At 40.1% G+C, this 15,736-nt stretch overlaps 1 protein-coding gene across 3 annotated transcripts in view; it reads left to right on the top strand.

The window, feature by feature from the left end:
- The first annotated feature begins 11,122 nt into the window (after positions 1-11,122).
- TMEM117 (transmembrane protein 117) overlaps positions 11,123-15,736 on the top strand; it is a 469,003-nt gene continuing 464,389 nt past the window's right edge. For 2 of the 3 annotated variants that reach the window (XM_063075381.1, XM_063075379.1), the window contains exon 1: positions 11,124-11,329. The gene's annotated coding sequence lies outside the window, so the exon portion shown is untranslated. Of the gene's footprint in view, positions 11,330-15,736 lie in introns of all 3 variants that reach the window. The other variant, XM_063075380.1, reaches the window with a different exon arrangement.

Raw genomic sequence — 15,736 nt, 5'->3', positions numbered from 1 at the left:
ACATAGTTCAGTTTAGAAACAAAATCAGTTTTTATAAATGGCCATAGTTTACTATTCATAAAATCCATAAAGATCTTAAGGAGGACTTTGACTTTCTCCATTATGTATAACAATATTTTGTCAAAAAATATATTTTATAATGATATTTTGGAATTAATGGGATCTTTTTAAGCTCTCTGGATGTATCTCTCTTAAATGCTGTAAATCTATTTTGGGACAAGACATTCATACAGAAAGAAACTCATGGACTTACAGAGCAGAACTCAAATTCATGCAAAGTAGTATGCAAGTAAAATGCCATTAAATCAAGCTCTACGAGGGTACTTCAAAAAGTTCATGGGAAGATTTATATTATCTCTTAATTCTATTTTTCCATGAATTTTTTGAAGTACCATTGTATTTGTAATGGCACAAATTATTTTTATAGTAATTTTGTAATATTATCTGTTACTTCTTCTGTGAGTCCTTCCGTATCTCTAGGCAAAGCTAGTGTCGGTACTCTGTGTTTGGTATTCTGTGTTTTCATAGGACACTTATTCCTCAATTTCTATATTATAACATAATGATGATGTCTTTACCTGTATTTTTTCTCTATAAGATGAGCAGGGATGATGTCTTCTTAGTTGTTCCTACCATAGGATGTAAATGTTTGCTAAAAGGATGAATTAAATATTACTTGAAATAAGCAGCAATCCATTGAAATATGAAAAATCTTTTCCTTTATAAATAATTCTATTTAGTAGATATATAACAATATTAGACCTATTATATTGATTGAACTCACAATACATGTATAAGAGATACTGAGTAAAAGTCATGGACCCAGAGGGTATGGTGATATTTTTTCATTAACGTTTTGGTAAAGTATTTATATAGAACTTTTATTATCAAAATTTGAGAACTTTTATTAACACTGTTATACACTGGAATGAAACTTAAAGATATATAAAGAAGGTAATAGAAAATGTGCCAGGATATGCCAGGTGTTTACTTATAGTATTTTATTTAATCCTCATTGTAGTCCATAAATTATATATTATTAGCCAAAAATTTTAGACAATGATATGTGTCTCAGAGAGGTTAAACAACTAGTCCAAGTTCACAGATAGATATATAGCAAAGTAGAATTTGAACCCAGGCCTGTCTAATTCCAAAAGTCTACCTTCTTTTCATTATACTACACATTTACTCAATGTAAACTATTAGATGATCAAGAAAAGGATAACCACATTCTTTTGGTTAAGGCTGAAAACAATCTCAAAGTATAGAGAACAAAATTGTGTGATTATGGTTTTTTAAAAAATTTTGTGTGCTGGTAGTGTGTTAATTCAAATACTTCCCTCATCAGTTCAGTTGCTAAATGTCTAGTTATTGCAGATAAAAAATATTTGGTAACAGTGTAATAGTTTTAAGTGACAATTTACTTACATTAATATATACAGTTTCATAGCACTAAAACTATACAAATTGTAAATGTCTAGCAGTGATATTTTCAAAAATAATAATCAGTCCAATAGCTGTTTGTGATGTAAGGGAAACAAAAGAGATATGAGGAAGTTCATTACTTGAACTACATGAATTCCTCTCACTAAACATGGTCACGTAATTCACATAGAGAATTGCGCCTTCCACAGACATAGGGATGCTCTGTGGCCAAACATACAGCACTTCCCCCTCCTAAAAAAGAGTGATTTCACTAAGGCTTGAGGGGCTTGCCAGGGTTCATTCTGGGGGACCCAGGTGTCCAGCTGATTTGTGGTTAGGGGGAAGCTAGCCCTGTTGGTAGAATGCAGAAGTATCAAAATCACGGTCAGACTTCACCTGGCCAGAGGTGAGTGCAGCTTCCACGGCAGCCTCTCCAGTTCTCTCCAGAGGACCTGAGACTTTGGCAACTACAGCTCCACAACATGGTTCTAGAAGCAGAGGCTAAAAACAGCAGATAAACTGGGACTTGTTTCATGTGATTTTCCCAAAACGTGTCATGTTCAGAGGCTGGCTTGGGGCCGGGGATGCAGAATGGGGGAAGCTGAGGTGAGAAACCCGTTGAGAGTGTGCCTCATAGGCCCCAAATGCCTTCAGAGGCCAGGAGGCCAGGCAGAGAACTTACACAACAGAAGACCTTTTGGACAGCCATTTGCCATTCAAAAGTATAGGCCCAGCAAGGCCAGTTCTTTTGGTTTTCATGAGAAGCTAGAAATTCAGTTGTTTTCTTTAAATGTGAAATCTATCAGTTTTTAAATATCTGCAACTAAGTTAAAGTTTTAAAGTTTTTTTTTTTTTTTGTCGTTTTTTCGTGACCGGCACTCAGCCAGTGAGTGCACTGGTCAGTCCTATACAGGATCCGAACCCGTGGCGGGAGCGTCGCCGCACTGCCAGCGCAGCACTCTACCAAGTGCGCCACGGGCTCGGCCCAAGTTTTAAAGTTTTAAAGCAGTGAGAGGGTCAAAGAAAATAATCCACAGGTCAAATTGCCACAAGTTTGCAAGCTCTGGTGTGGAAGCAACTATTTAGGACATTGGAGCTAAGAAGCCTACCTTACTTTCTCTAAGGCATACTGATTTCATTGGTCTGGAGTGGGTCCCAAGCATCAGATTATCTGATGTACAGTGGAGGTTGAGCCCTACTCATTTAAAAGGCTGTATAAAATGACTGCATTCTAAGTACCAAAGGGCCATATCAGCAAGTTTTCTCTGGCTGCCTTCTTTCCTAATTCTCTACAATCTTCACTGGCAACTTTGTCTATAGAGCAGTAACATCAATAATTTCCTCTCCATTTGTCTCTCCAACTTAAATGTGCGTAAGAATCACTTAAGACCTTATTACAATGAAGATCACTGACCTCCACCTCCAGTGATTCTGATTCAGTCGGTGAGGTTCTGGAATTTGTTCTTTAACACTCACCTTCGTTTACTGTAACATAGATGGTCTGGGGACCACACCTTGAGCAACACTGACTCACAATGGATGCTGATGGCTGGCACATCTGTTATTTCAGTACTAGTTTCTTGCCTGAGTTATAGATCTGTATATACAACTGCTACTGAAAATCTCCACTATCTCTATCTGTGTTTCTCAAACTTGTCATTGTCTGAGTCCAAATTTATCATTCTCCTTCAAAGACTGCACATAGATTTATATTCTTTATTTTATTGAAAGCCTTAGTTGTCTAAGCCAGAAATCTGCATTTGCACTTTTGGTGGGTGAGGACTAGCATGCAGGGTGCCTAGAGTATGTGGCAGGCACCAGTTTGCCCACTGAGTGGCTGCTTTCCTATCTAAGCCTTGCCATGTCTGCTCGATTATTCTACCTTGGCTTTCTAGTGTTATCCAGTTCTTCCGGGATAAGCCAATAATAACAACAGCCTTAATTATTGAAATTTACTCTGGTCCAGGATAAGTTTGAATTAGTACATAGGAAATTATTAGAAGAGTGAATTCCCTGCCTAATTTTTGTCAGGGCAATACTCCCTAAGACTAGATCTGCTCCCCATATTTCCAATTGCCAGCTGGGACCTCTGCTTCAAAGTGGATAATGTCATCTTCCCACAATTAGACCACTCACCTAACTACAGATTCCAGGGTCGGGATCCCTGCTTCTCTTTTCTGCTTATGATTCCAGGGCTATTGGTGGCTACCAGAATTGGAATCATATTTAACATGTCTCCTTAGCCATTGTAATCAGGTTGCTGTCTGCACTAAACAACAGAGTGCAAAAGTCAGAAGGGAATTCAGAGATTGTCTAGTCCAATTTCCTTACTTTATAGACTTAGGAATTGAGGCGTAGAACCATAAAATGATTCACTAAGGATAAGAGAAGAGTAGAAGTTAGAGGTGGTGATCAAACCTTGGTTTTCTCTCTTCAAGTCTGATACTGGAATGAAAGCCACATTCTAGTGGAGTTACCTGATCCCAGGGATTTTTGTTTGCATTGATCATTTCTGTATCTGCCTGTATCTAGAATCTGGAACACAGTGATTGTAAATGTATATGGCACAGAAACATCAGTCTATGGTTGGTTGGCAAAGCAATGACCAGAATACCCCATTGACATAAAGAACTGTGAATATGTTATTAAATATTATTTGAATCATACTCACATATTGGAAGATTATGTTTAATGTAGTACAGGGACTATTTGCCATCCCTAGTAAGAATGCAATGGAGGAAATAGGTGTAAAATTGTAGCATCAAGGAGCTAGTTTAATTATTCTGTGTAAATGTTACCTCAGAGAAATCTGCCCTGACCATCCTTTATAAAATTGTGACCCACATCCTTCTTGATGTTCTGATTCTAGCTACTTTTTTCTTAATAGCATGCCTCACTTTCTGACGTGATATTATGCATTTTGTGTACTGTCTGTCCACTCATTAGAATAAACTGGTGAGAGCATGGGCTTTATATTTTTCTATGCCAGAGCATAGAAGCGTCTGACACAGAAGAGCTTTCTGAACATGACAGTTTTATGTTTTGGAATGGAAGCTTAAATAACATGCACTACTTTGGCATTCAGAGTCCTGATATACCTCTACAAATAAAAGCAAAACAAAAACCCAATGCTGGAGTAAATGAGAGATTTGGATAACATTGTTTTGAGGGATGTTTGCAAAGAACAAATTATTTTTATCATTAAGTAAATGTCTTCTCCCATGTATTTTTACCCTATATTGGAGAAATAACCTGGTGCTATAAGTAAAATTATGACATGTAGATGGGGGATACTTATTTATATATGAATGTGAATGTAGTGGGTTGAATAGTGTCCCCCCAAATTCATGTTCACCTGGAACCTCAGAATATAATCTTATTTGGAAATAGGATCTTTGGAGATGTAATTAGTTAAGATGTTGAGATAAAATCATCCTGGATTTAGCGTGGGCCATAGATCCAATTACTGGTGTCCTTCTGAGAGAAAGGAGGTAGAGTTTTGTACACACATACACACAGAAGAAAGGACTATGTAAAGATGAAGGCAGAGATAGAAGTGACAAATCTGTAAGCCAAGGAACACCAGAAACCACTAGAAGCTGGAAGAGGCAAGGAAGGATTCTCGCCTAGAGCCTTCAGAAGGAGTGTGGTCCAGCTGGCACCTTGATTTTGGACTTCTGGCCCTCTCAACTGTGAGAAAATAAATTTTTGTTGTTTTAAGCCACCAAGTTTGTGGTAATTTGTTATGATATTCTACAAAACTAATACAGTGAAGATAGGAGATATTTGCTAACTTGTGACTAGGACAGATATATTAGTCTACAATATTTTGAAAGTATTATTATAAACTCTTATGCATGTGAGTGCTCACTATGAGCAGATAATGCTCTCTGTGAGACTCATCTTTTTAATGACATCCTAAAACTCAGAAGAATGGACCAGCCAGTCCTCAGAGCTCAGCACCTATCATGAAGTAGAGGTCCCAGACATGCCCTGAGGTTACTCGCTGGAAGAAAGCATCTAAGCCCCTCTCTTATTTCTTCTTCTGAAATGTTGGGGAGGGAGGTAAGGGGTTTCTCTCCTTAACTCTTGAGGGAGGCAGGGAGACCAGCCCTTCCAGTCTACGGCTAGAAGGTGAGGTTTACTGTTTTTTATTTCATGGCTGTAGATAAACATGATAATTGTCTTCAAATACAGACATAAATACTTTTGATTTCTTATTATTTAAGATTCCTGGTCCCAATCATTTCTTTTGTCTTCCATGTTACCCTCCCCTATCCTGTCTCCCTGCCCCCATCTCCTTACTACTAAAATGGCTAGAACTGAGAAGTTCATTCTCAACAATCTGGCTCTCCCTACTCCTCCAAATGATATCTTTTACTATCCTCCATGAATTTCTTCTTCTGTAAATGGATTATAGCATTCTTGCTCTTCCTGTCTTTTTTCCTCCATCCCTCCCTCCTTTCTTTCCTACTCTCTTCCTCCTCTTTTTCTCTGCTTCAGCACCTGCTTGTTGAGAGCCTTCCAGGTAATGGGCACTGTTTCTGTGCTGCTCCTTGCCTGGAATTTCTTCCTTCCCTTTTCTGTGTACCTAAATCCTTCATATCCTTCAATGTTTGCCTGGAGCTTCTTCTATCTGGCCTTCTATAACAACTTCTAAGGATAGTTTTATTACTCCATTTCAAATTTCTGTAGCCCTATGGTCAGTAAAATGCATTTAGCCCTGATCACATGTCACCCACCTTGTGTTACTATTTATGGTGCTTATAAGCCATCTCTTGTCTGCTCATTTTAATCGTGAGTTTCCTGAGGAAACAAACATGCTGAATTTGGCTTTAAACCTCAGCACCTCTCAGTGCCTTGATAGACTAGTTGCTTTGGATGTAGTTATTGATTGGGTGGTGTATTTGGTACTTCACATGAAGTCAAGAGCTCTTGAAAGCCAATATATGTTTGTGTTCCCCTAAATTAAGCCTTCCCAACTTGGGCTAGGTCTATCAAACTTGTCTAACTGTGACCTGTTGAAAACAGATCTGAAGAAGGAAAAAGACCATTTGTTTGCAGAGAAACCATACCAGGAAGAAAGGGAAGGTCAGCTCAAAACTGTGCAAAGGCAAATTTGCCATTTAAAGCCAGCAGTCACATTCCTGTAGATGAGGTCATCACTAATCCCAACAAAGCTCTGTGCCCTGGAAGCAAGGCACTGGTTAGTTGTTGTGGCCTCGGTGTAGCAGCAGTGGGTGTGGGGCAGAGCAGAAAGCAACAAGATGCCATGAAAGGGACTGAAGGGAGTGGGCAGCACAACAATTGCCCCTCTCTGTCATCGTGAGTGGAATGGCCCTTTGAAGGAACTGCTGTGATTCTGCAGATTCTGCCGGACAAGCCTGTGTGTGAGTCAGGCCTGGTGCTGACCACCAAGCAGGCGACAGCTCTTCTTCTGGAATGACTGCTAGTCCTCCCTCTGCATGCCTTCTTTGCTTTAAAAAGTGTTCAGAGAAGTCTCTTTGCCTAGCCATTTAAAGAGTTAAGTAAAGGCTAAGTGAATTAGTCCTTTAGTAAAGGAAACTCTGTGGGACATGCAGAATATAAGCAGGGTGGGGTGAGATGAATAGTAATGATAATAAAAAGAGCCAACATTTATGAAGGATTTAATACATAGCAGTGGAAATGCTGAAAGTGTAGCATACATTATTTAATCCCTCTAATAACCTGTGAAATAGATACTACTAACATACAGAGAGGTCAATTCATTGGCTTAATATCATATTGCTGCTATTTAGCAGAACCAGGATTTTAAGCAGTAAGCATATGATGACCACTTTTTCTCAAGCAAAATTTAGGACACATGGCCTAAAATATATCCAGTGTACATTGGATTCAATGGGAATAAACATTTTAAGTTAGGACTGTTGAGGAAAACCCTGGCAGTAGAGTCACTGCCCTTTAAATACCAGAAGAAAATGATGGATCGTGTTCAAATTTTTATTCTTGCCTCTTTGGCAAATAATGAAATTATGCAGTTTTTATTCAGAATGTGTGATCAGCATCATCCTGATCGACCTACTGGAAGAATAAGATTGACCTTTTGGAAAAATAGTTTTGCTTGGAATCCATCAAATTGCTGATAGAAGTGTTTCCTGATGGACTCTTGTTTTAAAAGGGCCACTTTGAACAGGATATGGTTTGCTCATAATCAAAGTGTTCACTAATTTTTAAAATGTATATTGATCTTGTCTGTTTCATTTTAAAAATCAGAGTAAACTATATTTTTAACCTACAGGGATACATGAGGTGAACAGAAAAACATCACATCTCATGTGGATACTTCTGATTTTTGAACTTTGGATCAGATTTTCATAGGAATTATATGTAAACAATACACATTTTAAGCCTGTCTGCATGGTTAGCTTCTTATGTGGAGTTGAATAGGCAGATGATTGGCTAGGGTGATTTGAGAGTTTCCTACTTGAGCAATTTCTATCATTACCCTGAAACTCTGTTTGAAACTGTGGCCAATTACTGAAAAGGAGCTGTTTGGGTTCATTTGGAGCTGTTTGGATGGGGGACTGGGAGGTCTGATGCCCTGCCATCCTGGTTTATTTTTGAAACTTCTACAAGTATCTACACCCTTTGAAAATTAGTACTGGCCAGCACTGGAGAAATGTTAAATCTTTGTGAGTAATTAATTACTACCTGCGTACTGCACCAATAGATCTTGACATGAGGAAAGTTTTCATAGAGCAGTAAGGTTTAATAGGAAAGAAGAATGGCCTTGCTTGAGCACCTATTACGTACCTGACACTATAGGTATTTTGTACACATCAGGTCATTTAAAAACTCTAATAGGTTTGTGTGGTAGTGACTGGGCTGGAACCAGACTGGAGAATAGGGAGAACAGTAGCCTAAATCCTGGATAAAACCTGTCTGTGAACAGTCTTGAATGACCTACTTCGGACCCCTAAAATCATAACTAGAGTTAACATCTCACCACTTCAGTGGTGAAGAAAGGCAGATCTAGTAATTCCTGTTGCAATTTTATAGTAACAGTTTGCCTAAGGTTATAGCTAATAAGTGGTGGAACCAGAACTCATGTCAATATTCCTTATTCCAGATCTCCTAACTGTTAAAACCCACATCTCTTTCCTGGTACATAGGGAGGAATTATAATATGAGAGGTAAAAATGTGGGTTTGCAAGCCACATTGCCTGGCTTCTGATCTTCACTCCACCACTCTGGCGGATGGTGAGATCTTGAATGAACTACTCAGTCTCTGTGTGACTCTTTACTCAAAGGTAAATATGGAAGTGACACTCCATGTTTAGCAGCTGTCTCACAGGTGTGTCACAGAGATTAAATGTTTTAATACATGTATGAGCCTGATACACAATAAACCTTCAGTAAGTTGAGCTTTTGTCACATGTTATTGTGACAAAGATCAAAGTGAAGAGGCTGTTCCTCTGCTTAGTCCTAGGATAGAGCTGAACTGAAGATCCTGAGTGGTGGCCAAGCAAAGGACACAAGCTTCTTGGGCAGTGTGAAAAGGGAATGTTGATACTGAAGGCAAACCTTACCCACTTCAGGAGTTTAAGTGGTTGTGGAGGACTATATTCTCTAAAGGCTAAGAGCTCTCAATTAAGAGCTAATATTAAGCATAGGTCAAGCTTACTGTTAAAATAAAGGGGTTTGGGAAGTGATAGGTTAGATAAAGAGCATAAAGAAATATCACGATTTGTAAGAATGAATATGCTAGTAATAAATAATAAAAATAATAAAAAAAGAGAGAGCATATATTAAAGAAGACAGGGTAAGGTAGCAAGCTTCATGTGATGTTCTGATTAACCGAAGTTCATTTTAGTATACATCCATGTACTTCAACTCATCATGGAGTGGTGTGGGTTCTGTCTCTCAAGTAGACAGAAGACAAGCTGCTAAATGATTTTTATCCCACTATCCATTAAAATACAATGTGTTTTTCAGTCTTTCTCTCAATGATAGAGAAAGAGCCTTTTATTTTATTTAGTTTTGCCTTGGAGGGAGGGAAGTTATAAGCTACAGACCTTGGTATTGTGGTGCATAATTTATGAATCTTTTAATATTTTTCTAGTTTCAACTGACTGAAGAATCCTTGCTTTAAGTGGAAAGCCAAGGAAGATATAACACATGGAACTCATGTGAAACAGTTACATGGTTTAATAATCCTTTGGAAAATAATTCTAATTATAAAAGCACAGTAGAATCTAATGTTTAATCTGTGGAATGAATCCACTATTTATTGAGCCATTCCTATAACTTATCACGTTAGGTGCTGAGGGCCCAATGGAAAGATTTAGTTTCTGCCCTCAGAGTTCATAGCTTAGTGGGGAGAAAAAGAAGTTACAAAAAAGTACAACACAATTTTTGCAGTGAAATGTACAAAATGCTAGCATAGGAAATAATTCTGAGGAAATTGTGAAAGCATCACAAAAGAGAATCTTACTAAGCTGAGTTTCGTAAGATTATCACAAACTGTGACTACATATGTGGTCATTCTCAGAAGCTAGAAAGATGTCAAACTAGTGGAAAGTATGACAATGAACTCCCAATTATCCTTGTGCAGATTAGCTACACGGAGGGATCTGGGAATGGTTGTCTCCACCCCATCTCAACATATCTGCCCACATCTCAGCTCTCCCCATTGCTACCCCACCCATTCCTGAATCATGCTGCCAGTCCAGGAGAGGAATAGTTCACCTTTCATAAGTTTGCCACTGTAGGCATAAAGGAATTGTCCCATTTTCTGTTTGACTATATAAACTAGTGAGCACATCCATTAGCATGGAATATCAGCACGCAATATCAGCATGCTGGATAGCAACTTTTAACACATTATAAGCAACCGGAAAACTGAGGAAGGAGTTGTAATTAGGTGTGAAAGGAAACAGAGGCCACACTTACATATGATGGAAAGGAGGTTCTATCAGGAAGAAGGAATTTCATTAAATGTGACCAAAGGGTTTTCCTGCCCTATGCTGCAGATTAATCACTTAAGCATACATATATGTACGTAAAAATGTGTGTATACATATGTATGTATATATGTATATATTTGTGCATCTCTATGTGTGTATGAATGCATGTGCTTATATGCGTGTAAGTAAAGTATAAGCCTTCTTATGCTTAGTAAGTGTAAGAAGTATAAGTAAGTATGACTTCTCATACTCCCCGTGGGCTCTGCCTGTCCCTACTCCCTCATCCCAATACCACCAAAACACAAAAGCAGAAAGGATGTTCTGTGACCTGAGACTGTATTCGAAAGTTTGCAGCTCTCTGAGGACATTCCACTGGGAACCTCATTGGTTTCCTGCAGGATGGTGTATTTTATAAGCAGACTGCCTATTCCCTCAGGAAGAAGGGACTGCTGCTGACATTCCAGGCTGAAGCTCGGCCGCCCCCCACCTCCCCCCCACCCCCCCGCCTGGCTCTAAGGGTTCCCCCGGCTGCAGCTGCCGCTTTGCAGAGGCGGGCTCGGCCGGGGAAGGATCGGCCCGCGGGCTGGTGTCTGCCGCCACGCGCGCGGGCGGGGGCGGCGCGAGGTCATGCCTCCAGCTGCGGAGGGCGCCGCACAGCTGGAGCGATCGCGGTCACCTGCGGGGCGCCGCTGCTCTTGCGCTGCCGGTGTCCGGCCCGCGGCGGCGGACTTTGCGGCGGGAGCGAGGCGCGGCGGGGAGCGGGCGCGGAGGGCGCCCGGCGTAGGCGGCCGCGGGTGTGGGCCGAGCCTGTATTTATAGCTCGGTGACAGCAGCGGCGGCAGCGACGCCGCCGGCCCGTCTCGCGGCTCTTCCCAGCGAGGCTGTCGGCGCGACAGAGGGCTGCGCTCGACCGGGTCTCCGCGTGCAGCCGCCCGAGCCCCGCACGACCCCTTCGGGTGAGTACGCGGGCCCGGCTCTCGGGCCAGCCGCTGCAGGGCCCTCCCGGCCCGGCCGGCCGCAGCCCGGCTGCCCCGCGTCCCCGCCCGCGAGCGCGGAAGCAGCCGCGGAACCCGGCCCGGCCCCCGAATTCCCCCGGCGCTTCTTCTCCTCCCTTCCCCAGCACGGCATCCAAAGAGGCAGGCTGAAGTGGCGAGGAGGGAGACAGACGCCCCAGCCCTGCCGGGTCGGGGCAGAGGAGGCTCCCAGGCGAAGGGCTCGTGGTGCGAACCTACAACTCCAGGCTCCACGCGGGTGGGGGACGGCGGCAGGACAGACCTTGGACTTTCCACGCTTCAGTGATTGCTAGGATGGGAACTGAGTAAAAGCCCTAGCCGTTTTTGTTAATTAAATTAACAGGTTGCTTAGGTGTTCTCCTTAAAAACAAAAACAAAAACAAAAAAACCCATGGGTGTTTGGATATTAGCTAACTTCATCTTGACTACATAAAACTATTTTTGATTCCCATTTTTGAAAATGCAACAAGCCCACAAGTGTGTTTGACTCATGTCGCACTTCTGCTGCCATTATTCATTCTCCCCTCTGTGGAACAATGAAGAGTGTGTGTGTGTGTGTGTGTGTGTGTGTGTGTGTGTGTGTGTGTGTGTGTGTGTGTGTGTGTGTGTGTGTGTGTGTGTGTGTGTGTGTGTGTGTGTGTGATGGAGTAAACATCACATGCTTAATTGAGTGTTTATGTATGGATGTAAGTCTCAGGAACCAAAATATTGAATAAATGTATGTTGAATATAAGGATATGTATTTCCCCCTGATTATAAACGATATGTCTGAAATCTAAGGAAGGACTTCTATGAATCTTTTAGGGATTTGTCTTCAGAAACAAGCTCTTCAATGTATTGAATATAAAAAGTAGTAGAATCCGGATAAAACCTATTTTTGTTGTGTGGATATACTTTCTTTTAATCCCTCAGTCTTTATAGTTTAAAAGTAATTATGGATTTTGACATTTTAAAAATATTTTTTCCAAATGTATTTAATTGATACATGATAATTGTCCTTATTTCTGGGGTACATGTGATATACTTTGATGTGTAGTCAAATCAGGGTAATTGAAATATCCATCACCTCAAACATTTATCATTTTTTTGTGTGTTGGGAGCATTCAAAATCTTCTCATCTAGGTATTTTGAAATATGCAGTCAATATTCTGTAGTCATCCTACTGTGCGACAGAACACTAGAACTTATTCTTCCCATCTAACTGTAATTTTGTACCCATTAACCAACCTCTCCCTATCACTCCCTCTCCCTTACCCTTCCCAGGTAACCACTATACTACTCTTTACTTCAATGAGATCAACTTTTTTAGCTCCTACAAATGAGTGAGAACATGTGGTATTTGTCTTTCTGTGCCAGACTTATTTCACTTAACATAATGTCTCCCAGGCTCATCCATGTTGCTGCAAATGACAGGATTTCATTCTTTTTTAATGGCAGAATAATATTCCATTATGTATATATACTACATTTCTTTTTCTCTCTTTTTTATTTTTTCTGGCAGCTGGCTGGTGTGGGGAGTTAAACCCTTGACCTTTATATACCACATTTTCTTTATCCGTTTATCCATTGGTGGACACTTAAGTTGATTCCATGACATTTTGACTCAGGTATTTATCCTTCCCATCCAACCCTCCATCTGATCCTTGTGGTCAGAAACTGGTACTAATCAGATTCATTTAATTTGCTTCTTTAAGCTGACAGTCATTTAAAAAAATAACTTCAGATATGAATAAATTTTAATTAATTCATTAAATGTTATTTTCTTTGGCATTGTGTTTAGAATATGATAATGGCAGTTCATTCTTTATCATAAACAGATATCATTCAAAAGGAGCTCTAAATATTTTAAAATGATTCATTGGTAATTATTTTTTAACTTTGTAACATGTTAGGGCTCATACATATCTTGCCATTTCAATGGACAGTTGTCTTTGTTCAGAGGATCCCTAAACCAGGTTTTCTTTTGTATTCTATGTTTTAAAACTTGCATTGATTAAGCACTTTGTTGTCCCAAGTAATGTAAGATAAGGACAAGGGAAGAAAATCACTTAAAGGTTGAGACAATGTGAAGAGAAAGTCTAGGAAGTGATTTATGGATGTAATCCTCTAAATTAGCTAGGGTACCACAAATACCATTCTGGAATCTATGCAAAGCCACTTATGGTGGTTTCATTGATTGTCTTAAAAGGTTGCTTTTTATTTAAAAGGCTGTGTGGTCTTTTGTATGGAACTAAAAGTAAGAAGTTCCAACTTTACTTTTGTTGTTATTGCTATTTGTATTTTTAAAACCTGTATTAAGCACTTGCACTATATGTAAAATGCTATACATCATGTCCTCATGCCTGTCTTTTTATCTCACAATTTAAGGTAATGTACTAAAACCTATCCTTACCTCAGGGCTGGTCCAGGCAAATATGTATTTGGTTTTTACACCTTTCTACCATTTCTCCTTTTGCAGACTTGGATGTCCTATTATCCAGAGTCTACTCTATCTGGAATTGAATCCTCAGTGGTTTTTCTCACTCAGGGCTAGTATTTCATCCACCCATCATCCATACATCTATTTATCCATCAGCAAATATTTATTGTGTGTCTACTAGGTGCAAGTCATCACCTAGTACCTATTTTTACTTCTTTCCCATTGAAACTTTATTCTATATTTTATACTTCACAGTATAGGGAACATAATAATAACTAAGAGTATTTTAACTTTGGGGTTATATAGAGGTAGTTGTGCCTGTTTCTGCCAGTTGGTAGCTGTATGACCTTGGGTAGATTATAACCTCTCTGAATCTCTATTTATTCACTGGTAAATCCAAACTGTTGGTATAAGGAATAATTGAGATAATACATGAAAAGTGCTTTCCTAGAATCCAACACGTAAAAAGCACTAAAGAATGTTAATTCTTAGTATATTGTCTACATCTGCTGCAATGCTATTCATCTCAGGAAATGCATTCCCTATTTCAGAAATTGGCAACTCTGTTCTGAATTTTGCCTATGCCATGTCCACATCCAATCCATCAGTAAATCTTTTTGGCTCTTCCTTTTAAATGTATCCGGAAGCAGAGCTTTTTTTTTTTCTCTTTTTTTTTTTTCTTAAAAGATGACCACGGGTAAGGGGATCTTAACCCTTGACTTGGTGTTGTCTGCACCACGCTCAGCCAGTGAGCAAACTGGCCATCCCTATATAGGATCCGGACCCGTGGCCTTGGTGTTATCAGCACCACACTCTCCCGAGTGAGCCACGGGCTGGCCCTGGAAGCAGAGCTGTTTAAACTATCTTGACCTCTACCCACCTGATCCAAGTTACTGCGTCACTTACCTGGCAACAGCTTCCTCAGTAGCTTCCCTAATTCTGCTCCTTGCCCTCCTACAAAGTATTTTCACCCAGCAGACATAGTGGCCCTTCTAACATGTAAATCACATTGCGTCCCTCTTCCGTATCCTACCTCATTCATGGTGAAAGACCACACACATGGGATGGCTTCAATGCCTGATCATGACTGAATGCTGCCTCCTGGATCTCATCTTTTTCATACTTCCAACACCCATGCCCCATCCAGTCACACATCAGTTCTCGCAATTCCTTTAATGCAGTAAGCATGCACCCAGCACAGGCCTTTGCAACTTTTGTTTTCTTTGTCTTGATCCCTCTCTCCCCAAATATCTCCTTGCCTTCCTCTTTCCTTTCACATCTGTCTTCTGACTCCACCTTGTAGTGAGGCTTTCTTCAACTTTCCTCACACCTGACACTCCCTATTGACTTTTCCTGGCTTTAATATTCCTGTCAACTTTCTAAAATACTATGTATTTAATTGTTATCTTTCTAATGCTTGTTTCCCTCAAAGAAACTTCGGATACATAGCAACGGGGGCTTTGTTAGTAACCCTAATACATAGCCCAATGCCTAGCACGGAACAGGCAATTGGTAAATATTGAACAAATGCATGAATGAATATTATTATGGAATTAACAAATATGGACTTCACCACTACTTATGTATGAGCACTCCTATCCTGAGAACTTTGATGATTCCCTATTCTCTACTCAGTAAAATACAGACCACCTCTTTTGTATAGTCTTTATTGGACTGGCCCAAGTTGTCATTAACTCTCACAAGACACCTCCGAGCGCCCTGTGTTAGCCACACAGAACTACTGATGCATTTCTACATCAGTCTCAGTTTCCTCTGTGCATTTGCTCAAAATATTCTCCCAATTTGAGTGTCCTTATATCTCTCCAATTTTTCCTTTTCTTTCCACTACATTCTTGGCCTTTACTACCAAGTGAAATATTGGCTTGTAGTAAAACGTGACTTCCTAATATCTAGTATAAATAAATACTAGT

Source organism: Cynocephalus volans, chromosome 12, assembly GCF_027409185.1.
Source record: "Cynocephalus volans isolate mCynVol1 chromosome 12, mCynVol1.pri, whole genome shotgun sequence".
NCBI lineage: Eukaryota > Metazoa > Chordata > Mammalia > Dermoptera > Cynocephalidae > Cynocephalus > Cynocephalus volans.
Note: the sequence above shows the minus strand (reverse complement) of the source record. Positions and strands in the feature narration are given on the sequence as shown.